This window comes from Harpia harpyja, chromosome 4 (assembly GCF_026419915.1).
Source record: "Harpia harpyja isolate bHarHar1 chromosome 4, bHarHar1 primary haplotype, whole genome shotgun sequence".
NCBI classification, from domain to species: domain Eukaryota; kingdom Metazoa; phylum Chordata; class Aves; order Accipitriformes; family Accipitridae; genus Harpia; species Harpia harpyja.
This window is the reverse complement of record NC_068943.1, coordinates 48,917,351-48,934,183: the sequence shown is the minus strand read 5'-3', so window position 1 is coordinate 48,934,183 and position 16,833 is coordinate 48,917,351. Positions and strand designations below refer to the sequence as shown.

Here is a 16,833-nt window from a genome sequence, read left to right as displayed (position 1 = left end):
CTTCCATGAGCTATCTTTTCATTCATATATGACATCAATCACTTACACAAAAAGCTCAGTGGAGATCCGTGTCCTAATTCCTAATTTACAAGATGTGGCAAAGACCTCAAGGTTGCTTCTATCAACGCAACCGCCATCAGCAAATACACTTGGTTTATGAGGCACAGACTAAGATTTACGCTCTAGAATAATCCTTCAGAGCGAATATTCTGTAGCACAGATGGCAACAGTAAAAGAATACGATTAACATGACTGGCCCAGCTTAATAATAAAACACTCTTCATACAAGCATTTTTCAACAGTAGAGGTCACACCAGTTTATGGTAGAAACAAGCATCTTTCCCCACTCTTGTACAAAGGGGGAACTGAAGCATAGCAAGTCACTTCACTTCGATTGCTTCCAGGCTGGTGTTGAAATAGAGCCTGTGTTTTCACAGTCCCGTACCAAACTCCACTCGCTCCACTCCCCAGCAGCCCCTTGTGCCAAAGCAGGGGGATAAATCTTTGAATCTCATTCAATTTTGTTTCTGTTTTTTTCCCCCAAGTAAACAATCAGACCTAGGGGTTAATAATGATAGTTAGAAAGCTTCTCTTGTATTTGGCCACTTAAATAATATACAGGGACAAACTACATATCTAGAAATAGCTACAGATTTTTTGAAAAGGTAATAGTGTTTTATTTGAAAAATATTTCAAAACTGCTCCTTCTCAATCGACAGAGGGGTCAGAAGTTTTCTGAAATTTTGACATTTTCAGAAAGAACAAGTTGCATTTCCCCACCAGCTCTAGAGGCAGACACTAGCTATTATTAGAGTAAATCCAATGCCTGAGAACTCCGTGGCTTTCCTGTCTCAACCCGCATATGACACCTACACCGCTGGAACAAGAAGTCTCATTTACCCTTGCCCATAAAGCACAACAACAATGCTGTCAACCTTACTGAGGCCTTTGGATGCTCTGATCTGATCCTCTAAGCTGATATTCCTGATCTAGCATAATTTTTAAATGTCTGTTGTTTAGCACATGCTTACAACAGCTTTGTAACCAAGGGAAGAACATTATGCCAAAATAAACAGACGAATCAATTTGTTATTGCTTAAAGGCTCCGTTTAAGCTTGGCTTGCTGTGCTTCTCTCTCACAGTAATAATGGTTGGCAGAAAATGACACCAAACTGTACTTTCACTTCTCATCTAAATTATGTTTGACATTATATTAAATACATTCCTGGCAGATATAAACTGTCTGATTAAGAAGACAAATGTGTCTTCAACATAAAGTACCAGGAAGTCAAACACAATACATAGCCTAGAGTGAACAGGCTTGAACAGCAAGCTTAAGAGATAGCTTTGAGAATACTCCTCCTAGTACAAGCTACTGCAGCAAACATGGCAGAGGATAATCATCTTCTAATCTGCAAGGCATAAGTCATTCAATGCTTGTGACACCCCAAATAATGTTTTAAAAACTGCATTTAAAGGTTTAAACTGATTTTCTAATGACCCCATTATGTGCCACTGGAATGTGTACTCCTGTGTTTGTAGGAAATAGACAGGATTTCTACTAGATAGAAAATGTCTGTAAATTTGAGTTATGCAGAACCTCCAGTATTTGTACTTAATTGGGGGTTTGATCCTGAGTACTCGAGCTCCTGGGAGAAGTGCCACTCCAATCAATGGGACTGCTTGGGATCTCGGCCTTCTCACCTAGCTGGTGCAGAACCTCCTCACTGCTAGCAAGTTCAAAGATGTTTACTCAGAAAAAAGAAAACAAAAATATTACTACAGGAAAAATACTTAGGAAAAGTAACTAGAAGAAAAAGACAAACTATGTGTTGAAACATCCTGTAGAAGCTAGAAACTGGTGGTGGCGGGGGTATGTGCAAAATAGCATTGTCTAAATTCTATCAGGAAAGGACTGCTCACATCCAGACTCCTGCAAATGTATGATAATTATCACAGTCACTGCCTTATAAATTCTGGCCAGCAGGCATCTTTAAAATGCTCCCAAGTCAACATCTGCCAACTATTCCCTACCAGTGATCACCAGCTATGTGGAGACACAATCCTAACAGCTCCTACGGCACACTTGCAGGCTGCAGGAAGAAGCGCAGATCCAGAGGTTAATACCAAATTCAGTCCACAAATTCACAAAAGCTTCCACTTAATCTGTCCCTGGGTTTGCCCTTCTTAATGTTTTCCAACAGGATATCCTTCTTCATTTCTGTGCAGAACTGACCCCAGCATTGCAAAGCTCACTGATCAGTAGCGCTTAAAGAAATCAATGAGCAGAGCATGTGCTAATTTCCTCCTCTTCCTTTTTAAGATCCCCATCTGTGATAAATTCTCGATCCGCTCTCCCATGTGAGCTCTGCTAACACTAATATCTGATACTAAGCCAAATGGAGAGGTACATTCCAACATCACCTCTTTAGTTCAGCTGGTTCTAGATTAAATCAGCCCAGAAATGGTTTACTGAAATGACTCCCCAATGAAAAATGCCACAAATGAATCCATTTTCACAATTTTTTTTTCTTCAGAAAAAATGAGACTGTACTTTTTGTTACCATTGGGAGAGGAAATTGGTCTTTAGTTTTCTGAAGTGGTGTTGTATACAGTTTGTTTTCATGTTTTACAGTTTCACGAGATTGAGAGTAGAACACAGTGTTTCAGTGGTATAAAACAGTATATAAGATTATTTTCTTTTTCCTCAAAAAAAGTTGAGGTAATAGAAGATTTCCAAGTATTTTGCTTTCATTTTGAGGGTAAGGAAGCAGCTTCTTATCCCCAATGGATTAGGAAAGCTATTTTCTCCTTACTCTTTACACTTCATTAACACTTAATGACAAGAGAAGATTCTTGAGGGACTTCCATCCACAGCAACAGGAATGAGGATGACAAATGTTGCAGTAAATCACCCAGTTATTGAATCAAAGAGAAGGACATAAGTTCTAATTGCAGGTTAACATTGGCTTGAAATAACCACCGGTAATTGAACAGGAAAAATAATGGTAACATCACTAATAGGTTTAATTCTGTCCCTCCATTTATGAACACAGGGCACCCTGGTCTTCATAATCCTAACTTTTGCTCCCAGCTGCATCCATAAACCAAGCACTCCCAGAGCTGCATCCCATCTCTTTCACTTTCCAGCGCTCTACCCAGCCCAAATCTCAAAACGATCGGCACTCCTCTCTTCTGCTCCACTGCAAACACACCACCCTAACCTGGCAGAACAAGCTCCCGAGTGGCGACACAGGACGGTCAAGAAGGCAGAAAAAGTGCAGTGCAGCATGAGGAGCATACTCAGCTGCTCCACAACCCCTCTGCTATTTTCTCACACCCTCAGAAACCCTCTCGGAGTTGCTCCTGGGAGGGAGGTGGCAAGGTTCACAGCCCACTGGGAGAAGATACCACTGATCACTGGGGGTCATCACGAACCCGTTACCACTTAGGAAACAGGAAGTAAAAAGGAGCTGGTTAGAGGTTAACAGCCCTAACAGACATCATTCTGCTGTATCCTGAAGCTACTTCTGAAAACAGCAAGTTACTAGTCTCCGAGACACTGACTTCAATGGGAAGATTTAAATGAAAGCAACATTTTTTCCACATACTGCATTTTACAGGTTTGTTTGTAACTTCTTTCAGCTTTTTGCCCGCTAATAAGGGAATAAATACTTTAAAGAATTTGCATCTATGCAAGATTTACAGAAAACATAATTAATCTAACAGAACTGCTGCAAAAGCCAAAAGGTATTTCAAGTCAATTGCAGCTCCTGATAAGGCCACTGGAATAAGTACAACTGTTTTAAAAAATAAAGCCTAACAGTGGCTTCCAACTTCCAAGAAGAGATTTATATTTGCTCTGTGCTATAGCGCTTCTTTTTTAATGATGCAATGACACAGCCAATAGCAGCTCTCTAATTCAGGATAATTAGTACAATAAATGAAGACATTTGTAGGAAGGAGAGTTAAGTATTTCTAAAACATCATTGTTTCTTGGACTTTCACTGTTCACATCTACTTTGCAATTTCTACGGGCCAGAGCATTAACTGGTGTGATACGGTATAGCCCTTTTGAAGAGAAGACAGTGAAGGTACACTGATTTATACACCCAAGTATCTGGGGGAGAAAAACCCAGTAGGTCAAAGAAATTGAATTGCATACTTCTAAAAAAAATCTGCTGTTTCACATAAATATGCCCTGCTTTTTGCAAAGTATACATAATCTTTTGGTTGCTTGACTTTCCCCAATCCTTTTCAATTAGATCTTAAGTTTCTCTTCAGAGAAGCGAGGAGGAAATTCTTCCTTAACTTATTTTCCCAGGAGGGGTTCCGTTAAACTCTCAATAGCTGCATGTACATGTACAACAAAGGGCCCTGACAGTGATCAAAATGAGAACCCTTGAAATATTGATGGTGTTAGGGTGCTGGGGGGTTAGGGGGGGAAAGGGCAAGAGCCCTGATATGCTCTTACTTGATCACCTTTATTCTCTGCAGAAACTGCCCAAATATCTCTTTGAAGTGCTAGTATGGCGTAAGAGCATGTAATTGCTCCTCTTGATGCCTGGGCTACCACTTGGCAAAATAAGAACAACATGGGTAGATCATAACAGCAGTATAACACCCCAGATCCTGACCAATAAAATGAACCGCTCAAGAGATCAGACTAAACAACCAGAACTGCAGTACAACAGGCAGAATATTTAAGAGCACATAAACTGCCCCAAGTAAAGGGCAATTAGACTCATTGCCACAGATGCACAAGACCTAGCTTCAGTCCTTAAATGAGCTATACCTATGATATTTTTTCTGATTTTTGCTTTGTTTTTTCCTGTAAAATCAGATAACATTTGCCTCTCTTAAAGATGGATTATGGTGATAAAAAAACATTAATAGCAGTGAGATAATAAGCTAACATAGGTGAAAAAGAGCATTACGAGGGCATAAATAACAGCTGGAGTTACTCAACTGTATTAATCATCTGGAAAATTAAGCTCATTTACATAAATTCCCACATGATGCAGATACATAAAGTTAGGTACGTCAGGACACCAAGCTAACAGTAACAACAATAGCACCTCTCCTGCCACAGTTTCTGGCCCATTTGTACACTGCTGGGTAAGCTGAGGAATTGCCATCCAGAGCATCCCAATTTAACCTCCAGCACACTGCTGGACAAATTCCTCCAAGAGTCATTTAAAGTTGTTTGGGTCTTTTTTTTTTAAATGTACTGAACTTTGATTTCTGCCTTACTAAAAAACAAGTACATTACCTTCGAGACACAGCTGGAAATGCTGCTCACATGAGAAGATCAAGGCTGACCACACTTTACAGGTGGAACAGCACTCACACAATTCTGTCTGAAAGACACCGCACTGTGTTATTCCTCACACCACTGACAAACCGCAGTTGCGACCGTCTTCTGGTTTTTACTGTTTACTTTGCGCGGCCAACAGATTTCTACGCGCATAACGGCCTGCAGCAGGCACAGCTCACCCCTGAGCCCTGCAAGGAAATCAGAAGCCAAAGACATTTCTCCCCGTGCTTGACAAGAGTGCGAGTGTCCTCACGGCACGGCAGGCGGCCGGAGATCCGAACACCACCGATGCGGAGACGCGAGGCAGGCCGGCTGTCACCCGCCACCCGCGCAGGGGGACAGGTCACCTCCCCAGGGACACAGCAAGGCCGCCCCACGCCCCGATCCCGGGTGAGGCCTCGCCGCCGCCATGCCCGCTCGTGAGGCGTCGAGGCCCGGCCTGCGCCCCAAGGGTGGCGGTCACCCTCCCGCCGGGCAGGGCGGTGGTGGTAGCTGTAGCAGTAGTAGCCGGACCCCCTCCCCGGCCTCCCGGCAGCTCCCGGGAGTGCCTCCCCGCCGCCCGGCCCCGCGCCCCTCACGGCCCCCGCCCGCCCTTACCCTGCCAGGCGGGACGCCCCGCTCCCGCCTCAGCCGCGCCCGCCGCGCTCCTCCCGCCCGGGCACCGCCCCCGGGCGATACCACTGCTCCCCCCCCGGCCCCCCCTCCTCAGCGGAATGGTACGGCGGAGGGAAGGCCCGCCTGGCAGGGCTCTGCTGCCCGAAAACAACATGGCCGCCGCGGCTTCGGCACATCAGCCGCCTGCCTTTTGCAGCCATCTTGAGTGAGGGAGGCGGCGGGGCAGGAGTGGGCGGCCGTCTTGGGTGCGGGCAGGGGGCCCGCGCAGCAGGTGCTCCCACGCCCCTTGAGGAGAGGCGCTGCTGGGCACGGTGTCCTGACGAAGCCCTCACAATTGCAGGCAGGGGTCAGTTTTTCTCCTTTACTTGGAGTGCCTCCTGCTACGCTGTTAGTTACTTTCTTTCAAGAAACTGCAGCATCTCCCCCCTGCAAGCAGAGGCCCGCGGTCAGGAATATCACAGGGTGCCAGGCCTTGCTTGTGCCTATTCACATAGGCCAGCCCGTAGATTTATTTCGTGGCAGGTGGCCACCTCAGGCAGAAGAAAATCTCGGGTCTCTGTGCGAGTTGTGCGACAAGGGCTTTTCCTGTGAGAAGGCAAGCCAGCTTTGCTCCAGTCTCACAGCAGATCAGGTTTCAGGGCCCCAGACCTGAAAACCGATTCAAGCTGGCTACCAGGCTCAGTTCACTCAGGTGTGGTACAGTAATGTCTCTCTGCGTCTCCAGGCAGGACTACAGTAAAATTAACAATTTCTGTGGGAGCTTTGTTGTTCCAGTGTTCCATCCACGTCTTCATTAGGAAGAGCTGCTTGAAAGAAATCCATGAATTTTTGTGGCTTGTGCTTACCTGTTTCCACAAAACTGAAAAAAATTCCAATCAAGTCAAAACAATTTGTTTTTACATTTGCAAAGCACAGTGTCTCAGTGTTTGATCAGGTTAAATTGCTGCTGTTGCCAATGGCTGTCTACGGTGGGTTTGTTCCTCAGGTGCATTAAATGACTTGACTTACCTTGCAGCCCAGTTTGCTCTGCCAGCTAGATCCAGCTCCTCACCATCTCCCAGTATGGATACTGGCAGATTATTGCCAGTGTTGAGAGAGGTTTATAGGAACTAACTTAAAGGTCTGAAATTTGGTGGGGTAAATCTGGGCTTAGGAGAAGCACAAATAGGGCCTCACATCTGCCAGAACTGCTGTTCCTGCAGGACGAGCCGCTGTTTCTCACTGGTGACCCTGTATTGCCGTCATTTATCACGTAAAGTGATTTTAAACAGCCAACGGATGGGACAAGTCACTCTGTGGGCTGCCAAGTACTTAAGCACACAAATCTTGTTTCCAAGACGAATGACACATAAATTCCTCCCTGGAAACATTTTTTACTTAAGTGCAGGTTTTAATCTTTGAATTTTAGTGGCTTGTAAAAATGTTGGATGATGATTGTAATTCCTCGAGGTAATGTAAAATAAATTCCTCCATTAAAAAAAAAGCCAGGAAGAGTCAGATATCACTGAAAGTTAATATGCTATTTACCTTTCTTTTCTATACTGCTGTCACACCAATTTGAGCCCGGATCCTATAATTACCAGGCTGCTGGCCAGATATTAGAAAATGTTCACACATTTATGTGAAAACAAGAGTACCATAGGAAAGACAGAATAAAAATATTTAGAATAAAAATAACTAGCGCAGACTCAACTTGCTTAGACTCGTATAGGCCAAGAGGCAAATCTAGCCTGAGAGAGAGCTCCCACTGAGGAGTGCATGCTTCCACCATGAATTTGGTTTTCAACCCTGATTATTTTGTTTGTATTCGGGGAATGTTTCTATTGTCAAGACACAGCTCTAGGAGTGGAGAGAACGAACAGCAATATGAGTGATCCATGCTAAAATGTCAGGATAATATTCCTGTATCTTAGCACAAGGGAATGGTGTTTGCTTTTACTTTACCGGAAACCCGGTCTGCTCAACAGTTCTCACCCAGAGGAGTTGGGAGAGAAGATGAAGTGCAGGCTCCTGTCCAATTTAGTCTTGCTTTCATAAGGATTGAGTGAATTGCTGCAGAAGTTGGCAGCACTGTTGCGCTGGGTTGTATTGGCGTGTCAATCTTTGCGGAGCTGCCCAGGAGGGATTCTCCCAATGCTCCTTTGGCACGCCGGCGGCTGCGTGACTCCAGGCTGGATTTCACACTACCTGCTGCCACCAGTCTTATTTCTCAGGCCAGAGAAGAGGAATTTGATTCTCCAAATGTCCTGGGTGCTCAGATGCACTTCAGGGGTGAATGTTACCCTGTGGCTTCCTAGAGCAGAAGATTGACCCCCATCTCCCTCATCCCTGATGACTGTCCTGATTGCTGGGGGGGAGAGGGATGGAAGGGTGTCTTACTCACTCTGAATCATTAATTCTTTTCTGCACAGTTTCAACAGGAGGGATAAAACAGTTGGGAGGCAGCAGAGAGGTGTCTGAATCCTAAGACGCTGAACCTGGGTGCCCCGTGCATGGGGCAAGCGCTCCAGATGCAGGGCTGTTGTAATAAAACAGGATGCAACAACCCATTTTGCCTTTTAAGCCAAAACATAGCAAAGTCCAGGAAAGAATCGTAGCCTGGGAAGCCAGATTTTATCTGAGTACTTCCTTTGTCTGGGAGTGAAGGAACACCTCAGGCTTTGATCGTGGTGACTAAGACCAGGAAAAGGGGAGAAGCTGGGAAGCAGCTCTGCCAGCCCAGTTACTCCACTCTGGATACAGGCTCTGCTTCTGCGGCACTGAACCGTCAGAAATTTGCAGACGCTTGCCCAAGGTCATCTGGGACACCTTCAGCAAAGCAAGGAATGGAAATGTAGTCCCCAAATCCCAGGCTGATTGCTGGGCTGCCTCTTCCTCTCTGGAGCACAGGGGGTAGCTCCCCATGCACAACATCACCTGGTTGGCATTAGGGCGTTTGCAATTTTGGCTCTTCCCAGTCACGTTGCCTATGAGCGAAGCTGGGATACATTATTGGAGGCCCCAAACCCTGCCCTGGCAATGCAAGATGAAACCTCACCGTGCCTCTCCCCTGGACGGCCATCCTTTCCTTGTGGCTCCGCCAGAGGATGCTGCAGACTTTGGAAAGAGCAGCCCAGACTGCAGCCCTGCTCATCCTTTCCAGGACCCAGAAATCTGTGGCCGGTCACTTGCTGACATAACCTTGGCCTCTTCACGTGCAAGACGAAATGACTCAAACGTGCTTGCAATCAGAGAAACTAACCCCACAGCTTTGCTCGGGGTCACCACCAGCTCCTGCTGGCCTTTCCCCACTAGCTTGTGGGCTTGGTCCCACCAGATGCCCTGCCTCACTCCAGTGCGCTGGTAGCATTGCCAGATTCGCAGGCAGGGAGTGCCTGCCAGACCTGTGCAGGGTAGGAGCAGATCTCTGAAGGGTATCCTTACGTGACAGCCTTGCAGCAGGAGCCCGGTCTGTGCTGGGCTTCCCCTTTGCCAGGGAGAAAGGAAGAAGGCAGGTTAAATATTTAAGGAGCCTGGAGTGAAAATATTCTGGGAAGGCTAGAAAAAGGCCAAATTGAATAGTTTCCCGCGGTGGACCAATTCATCCCCCATGCTGTTCAACTGACCGTTACGTCGGGAGGAATCTGACCACATGTCTGCAGAGCCTTTGAGGAGGAGAGGGCTTCAAAATGCATTTTTCCCAAGTTTGGAGCTGATGAAACTGAAGCTCTCCTGAATGGGAGCCAAGCCACCACTCAGCAAACCTTAGTGTTGTCCCCAAAACAGAGACGGAGCTTTCAGCATAGTCTAAAAATGCAAATTCCAGACAAAATCCTAATGAAAAACAAACAGCAGGCTCTTGGTCTATATGTCAGTGGTGCGTACTGGTTAGCCTCTAATGCTATTCTGCATAATACATTTTGGCATGTGATTTTGCTACAAATCAAACATACCATATATACTCCCCCTTATGCTGCTTATATGTTAAGTCTCAAGAAGCAGGAGTTATACATATTCTGGCAAAAAATTCCAAGATCTTGGTGTCACTTGAAAAACATATGAATTGATAAAAGTTCTTATGCATTTTTTGTCTTAAAAAGGAGATATTACAATACTAAAGACAAGCAAAATTTAATTCTCAGCAAGGTACAGTTTGTTTCACTGAAGAGAGACTGGCCACTGGAGCAAACCAAAAGGTAATAGTGACTTCCTCATCTCCAGATGGTTTCAAGTGCCCTTCCAGAGGGAAAGCTTTAAATAGCCACAACTGCACTCAGTGACTGGGTAACATTTTTTGGTTGGTGGTAAATGAGATCAGACTAGATGGACTAACAGCCCCTCCTAGCTTTAAAAATCTATGAATGTATAAATTATGTAGATTGTGTAAGATCTATGTTGTTCTCCAAGCCTATGCTAGATGAGTCAATTCAACTGGGTGGTTAAAATCATGATCCCTTCCTACCTGAGGCTTGGCTCCACACAAGAACTTGTGGCTTTACAAAGCCGAAGACCTTAACGTCTGCCTTCGTCTGGTACCAAGATGATGAATAATCATTTGCTAAGTTGTCACTTGGAAAACGTAACAGTGTTTGTCACCTTTCCGATATTGGACTATCAGGTAGTTTAGTGCACGTTCCTGCTATGGGGCTTACTTTAACCCATGCAGTAAATTTTGGGTGCTGCTGCATAGGAAGGAAAAAAACCTGCTAAATGATCCCTGCTTTTGTGCAGGGGTTGTGAAGAGGGGTCTGGTGCACTGGAGTGGTGGGAAAAGCTCTTTTCACCACTTCTTGTTCCCTTGTGCTATTGAGCCAACAGTTTTGATATTAACTTCATGTTACGGATGTGGGAACACATCCAAAGCCTATAAAAGTCACTGGAAGGACTCCCACCGAGGTCAAGGGCCTGGGGAAAGACCCTTATTTGAGAAGGTCTTTCAGAAATGAACTTGGAGCCAGGTCAGCATCACCTGATTGGCATTAGGGCATCTGTGATTTTGGTTCTCACTTGTGAATTACTGTTGCAGAGCAGCACTTTTCCCATCTAATTTTTCTTTGCAGCTCATTCCTGCGTTTAGGCATTTGTGATAGGATATATTCCCACAGCTTTGGGGGGGCTGCTTTTGAGTTAATTCACTACAGTCCTGACACCATGCTGTTGACAAGTGGCCTGTTAGGTCAATGGAAAACCAAATGTAAGAGGTACATCAGCGGATGGTTTCCCTTTGTTACCAAATAAATCCCCCGCACAGCTCGTTTGTTACATGCCCTTGTTTATTACACATATTTAAGCCTTTGGCACATTGTAAACTTCTGTTTCTCTCTATACCTTCCAGAGAAGCAAAATATTTTAACCCGTGCTAAACTGTAGGCATCAAAACCAGCAATTGCTTTTGGAAGCATATGATTTTCTGTCACATTCCAGGTAATATTGAAGGTCTGATGCAGCTCTGGAGAGCTCAGGCAAGCTTTCGCTCTGCATGCAAACCCTCCGTAACTCTTCACGTTTCCAGTCAAGCTTATATTCTAACAGTTTGCTGAGTTTGTGGCTTTGTGAAAGGTTATAAAGATCTGGTTTCTCTGTCAAGAATCTACAAAGCAGGTGGATGATGTTTAGTCTCTGGCTAGCAGAACTACTGATATCTGCAGAATGCTAGCACTTTCTCCCCTTGGAAACAAACTGCCTCCTGTTTAGTTACAGGCACTTAAATATAAAAAAATACGCAATCAGCAGAGGAGAAAAAAAAAAGCTGCTTTTTTTTTTCCTACATAAGGCCAAATAGATTGCAGAGGATCACAGAGAATAAATTAATATTAGCACCTTGCTCTCGGCCAAAAGAAATAAAGCAAAAAACCCAAAGTTATTCTTAAAGGCAAGAAAGTAGCAATTTCTTGCCAAATTTACAGTCCCAGACTTTGCTGATGTTATCATCCTTTATTTTGACCAAGACTTCTATTAAAATAGCTGCCGATTTGAGGAACGTGATGCCAGACAAACTCCACCAGCTCCCAGCTGTTGACTGATGAGAATTTTAAAGAAAAGAAGTAAGTCCAAATACATTGGACAAGGGCTCTTTTGCATTGACTAGCTGTATTTTCCCTTGATCCCCAGAAAGCAGTGTTGTCTTGCAAGACCCCAAACTTGCTGAAATTGGTGCCAAAACCCTCCTGTGAAGCCCAGTCAAGCAGCAAAGCATCGCCTGGTGCCTGCAGGCTACATCAGGCATCTAAATCCCCGCTGTGCGCCAATGTGGATCCCTAGAAGGTGGGCTCCTGCTTGGGACCAGGCAATGATGGGGCAAGCCAAGACCTGGGTACCTTCCCACAGCTCTTCCTCAACCAAGCTTTTTCTACCATAAGAAAAAAAAAAAGACAATTGTGCCTCTTTCCTTGCCTCTGACCATAATTCAGTATTGTAATGATAATGCTGCCATTAATTTAGCCAAGGACTCGAGTCATGTTCCCGTACCCACGCCATGTCAGCCCTGGCGTGAGCCAGCCCGTGGTGTTTCACGTACGGCAGACGGGAACGCATCCAAAAGAACAGATGCACCCCTGGGAAGGGTCCGCCCCCTCCATGTTATCTTAGAGAAGCCCCTTGACTTTTAGACACCCGAGTTAGCCTATACATTTTTTTTAATATGTACACATCTCCTGTCTTCACAGTGATAATGTATTTTTTCCCCACAGTGATTATTTTCCATAGTGATAGGCCCTCATCATGATCTGAGAATCCAAATTATTTGGAAAAAGATGAGAATTTAGGTTTGCATCTGGTTGCTTTCTCTGGAGGGGTAGAACCAATGTCCTGGACTTGAGTGTCTTCAGGGAGCTATGATCTGGCTCTGAACTTTTTGCTGTGGGCGTATTCGTACCTCTAACTGCTATTGCTTATTCCCTGCCTGTGATGAGAAAATGCCCTTTTTATCACCAGATTGGGCGTGGAGTCTTTGCCTGCAATGAGTAAACATGCAAAAGGCAGCTGCCCAGAGAAATAAACACCTGGCAAAATATTTTTGGACATTTCACGATTAGTCATTGTCTGTGTGTTTGTGAAGGTCGGATCCCAGCTGCGTAGCTTGGGTCATGGGGAGCATTCCTGGAGGCTGCATCTGTAGTCAGTGGGTTTTGTACATTAACATAGCCACAGTTTTCCAGCATGGATGCTGGCCTAAAGATGTCTCTTTCCTACATCAGTTGGTAGTAGCTTTGGGGAACAAACCATCACAAGACAACCGAGGTGTCTTGGTCAGAGCTGATGGACCGATATTGTTGGTCAGAGCACATTTGCGTGAATTTACATGCATGTAAATTGCCCAGCCATTGAATCTCTGTGAGGAGGTGAGAATGGACTCGAAGGTGCAGCTACCTGGAAATATGCAAGCACATATGCAGGGCGTCTTGCAGTCTGAAAACAAAGCCTGTGCTCGAGGACTTGCCAAGGCATGGCAGGTATGAACTTTAAACTACTAAGTGCATCTGAGGGTTGCTCTGGGTTTCGAGCAGCTCCCTCCAAAGCAGGTAGCAACCCTTCTGTGGTGGGTGTCCAAAGTATTGGGTGGGAAGCGGTCATTGCCATGGGAGCAGACAATCCCTGGTCATAACTACCAGGTCCTGCAGCGCCATGTTCCTCCTTTGGCCAGAAATCTGGGTTAAAGTCAGCACAAGTAGCCACATGTGGAGCTCTGGGATTTCATCCAAGAAACTTGGTACGTATACTTTGAAATACAAATAAACAAGCAAGCACACTGCGGGCGGGGAAAGAAGAGACAACACAGAGGAGACACACCAGAAGACGGAGATGCTGCAGCAAAGAAAGAGAGGGAGAAGTTGAGGGCAAGCCATTTCAGCTGGTACACTGGAAGGAAAGCTGCCCCGTTAAAACTTTCAGCAGTGATCCATGTCTTCCCCTGGCTCTGGGAGCCCTGCTGCTGGCCACTGAGCTCCAGCCACTTTGTCCTGGAGGTGGTTGGAGAAAAATCTCCTTTTTTCACTGCGAGGGTGGTCAAACGCTGAAGCAGGCTGCCCAGAGAGGCTGTGCAGTCTCCATCCTTGGAGATATTCAAAAGCCATCCAGACATGGTCCTGGAAACCAGCTCTGGGTGACCCTGCTCGAGCAGGGGTTGGAGTTGGTTCAGAGAATAAACTCTGTATTTGTATACCAGTATCACCTCTGCATTCGCTGCCTCGGGAAAACTGCACCAGGTGGGGCTGGTGGGCTTCACCCAGCCACACGCCAGGAAGATGCAGCCTGAAAGCCCCAATTTTTATTGACACGAGATATATTTGAATCAGATAGATCTGTCATCTCACAGCTGCAACTGGAGATCAGAAGCGTTTGTTGTCAGACTCGGAGAATGCTCTTCCTGCTCGTAAACCTGCAGATAAATGAGTTCTCATACTGCTTCTTGCTTCAGAGAGACAATTTTGTGGCAAATTACAGCAGCACTGCAAAGGCGGCAATGGGAACTCTTGGCAACAAATTGCTGTTTCATGCAGTGGCTGCTCATGAAGCACGTCATGTTTACCAGCGCCGGACTGGGAACGAAGCCTGCCTTTTAAATACGTGATTCACATAGATACCGAACAGCGATACCTTTCTAGCCTCTGTTTTTGTTTTCAACAGTTTATCAAATTATCTGTCGAGCCTCACTCCAGAGATTTTGTAATTTGCAGTATCTCCTCTGATAGTATCAAGAGCTCTCAGTACAGCACTGGACATAGTTATCTGCCAGCTATGAAATGGAAAAAAGAGACATGAAAAACTTCTTTAGACGACTTAAATAATACTGGCTTTATGTTTCCTTAGGGGTAATTAGATAACAGACTAATATAAATGGAAGCATATGATGCATTTAGTCTAGCTGCAATACTTCACTAGTGTGAAAACCTGCCTCAGGTTTCTTGGATGCAGAGTCAGCCCAATGCAGTTTTCTCATCTGCTTTCATCTTTTATTCTGTCTTTGTATGCTCCTTTCAGCTGTCCTGCCTGAAGAAGGGCCATGCCGAGATCTGTCCTTGTCACCGCTAACAGAAAATGCCGATGGAACATCGTGATCTCTTCACAGTCCGCAGCGAGCTTCAGTTTCTGCGCAAGTGGAATGTTCAAGCTCATGAAAAACACAATTAATCCCCTTTTAACCATCAATATTTGTTCCCAGCATGGTCATTAAACACAGAAAAGGAGGATGGAAGTTTTGTGCTGGAAGTTAACAAATTGGTTATTTTTGGACTCCTCCCAGAGAGTTTTGCTTTTCCCCTAAGCCCTCCTTGCCCTCTCCAGTCCCCAAGGCTCCATGTTTGGATGGGAAATAATTCATTATTTCACTCGTAGAATAACAGCAAAGAGAAGTAACGGAAATAAATGAGAATGTTGTTCTGCTTGATGAGGAGGCAGGTCCGGCCCTCCTGGGAGGGTGGGAATGGGCAGACCTGGTCCTTTGCTCCAGCCATGGTGGAGCTGCAGTGATGTCCCACTTCTGCAGGAGCTGTCAGTGTAGATGGGACTGTTTGCTCTTGCAGATATTAATTATGATAAAAACTGGAGCAATCTGAGATTACCACCTTTCCTGAATTGCCAGAAAAGCTTAAAAACCAAACAACAGGGGAATGAGGCTTGGACATGCCAAAAGGCCCACCTGTGTGGGTAATGGAGAGTTTAGTGCCATGGATGCAGGCTGCTCCCACCTCGGTCCCAGAACAGGTCTCGAGCATGATTAAATTGCTTAGTACAGGCATAGCCTGAGAGTCTTGGGGCTCTGACGGCGCAAGTGGGAAGATGGCAGCAGGCGTTTCCAGTGACCTCTCGCGGGCAGGGTACCCATTTGTAGCTCAGGCTTATGCCAGCCATGGGGTTAAAAGAGCAGGTTGGGGAGGGGACCTCTGGCTGTTTGGTTCTCTGAGCTCTGTTTTATTTTTTTACCTCTTTTCCCATTGTTTTCACAGCTCATATCCTTGGCTATAGAACTGCTTATCTTCCAGGTCAGCAAACGGCGCTTGCCTCGCCAAGGGCTTGCTCTGTGTTACCCCTGCTTGCCGTCCGTCCATGGGGTCGCTCACTGCCTGAGCATGTGAATAATTAATAAAAGGAGGATTGATCTAAGGAGATTAACAAGGGGTCAGTGAAACGCAGCGTAGCTTGTGCAGGAGTTAATGGACTGAACAGGCAGAACAACAGCTTGAACTGAAGACTGGTTTTTACATCTGTTTTTGTCAAGATACGGCTTGCTTTGTAAATCGTGAAAGTCAAAATTAATCCACATCTAAGACGAGGGGCTTTATTAACTCCAGCTGAAGGAGGAGAAGAAGGGTTGCAGAGTTTTTCACCAAGGTCACAATAGTTTACCAGGTTTCTGCTTATTTCAAATAATTACATGGTACTAGATCTCAGGGGCAGTTTTCATTGCTGGAAGCAGGACCAAGCGTAAGCTCGGCTCAGACCTCCTGCTCTCCACTGCAGAATGATGGCCATCTTGCTCTTCAACCATACAAAATAAATATACAGAAATGTTTCCAGACAAATAAGTGATTTTTTTTAAAAGAATGCTTCCCCAACTACCATTAAAAAGAATTAATACTCCTAAATAGTGATAGGGCTAGAAAGAGGCCATACAGCCTTCAGGATAGCAGTGGTAACTTTTGTTCAGGCCATGAGCTTTTTGTTAAAAGCATCTGCTTTTACTTCAGGATATTTAATGATTGTAGAGCACCAGAAATGCACAAATTCAAGAGCTCGAGAAATGCCAGAGTGGAGAAAGTAAAAATATTCCTTTGGGCAGAGTTTGAGTTTACAAAGTTTTACTTCACCTTAGTTAAAATCCCAGAACATCGTGTGCTGATGTGCTTTTGCATTCTTATTTCATTACTCTTTATATGATTGTAAACTAGTATTGCAGAGAAATAAGAAAACAGTGTTGCTGCAAA

General features: G+C 45.2%; 1 protein-coding gene across 5 annotated transcripts in view; it reads right to left on the bottom strand.

Moving 5' to 3' along the window:
* LOC128140324 (GDNF-inducible zinc finger protein 1-like) overlaps positions 1 to 16,833 on the bottom strand; it is a 74,875-nt gene that overhangs the window by 7,243 nt on the left and 50,799 nt on the right. Inside the window, exon 1 of one of the 5 annotated variants that reach the window (XM_052783882.1) lies at positions 5,915 to 6,009. The exons of 2 other annotated variants lie outside the window; for them this stretch is intronic. The gene's annotated coding sequence lies outside the window, so the exon portion shown is untranslated. Of the gene's footprint in view, positions 1 to 46; positions 2,504 to 5,272; positions 5,642 to 5,914; positions 6,010 to 16,833 lie in introns of those variants that run through there. 2 more of the 5 variants (XM_052783885.1, XM_052783884.1) reach the window with 2 other exon arrangements.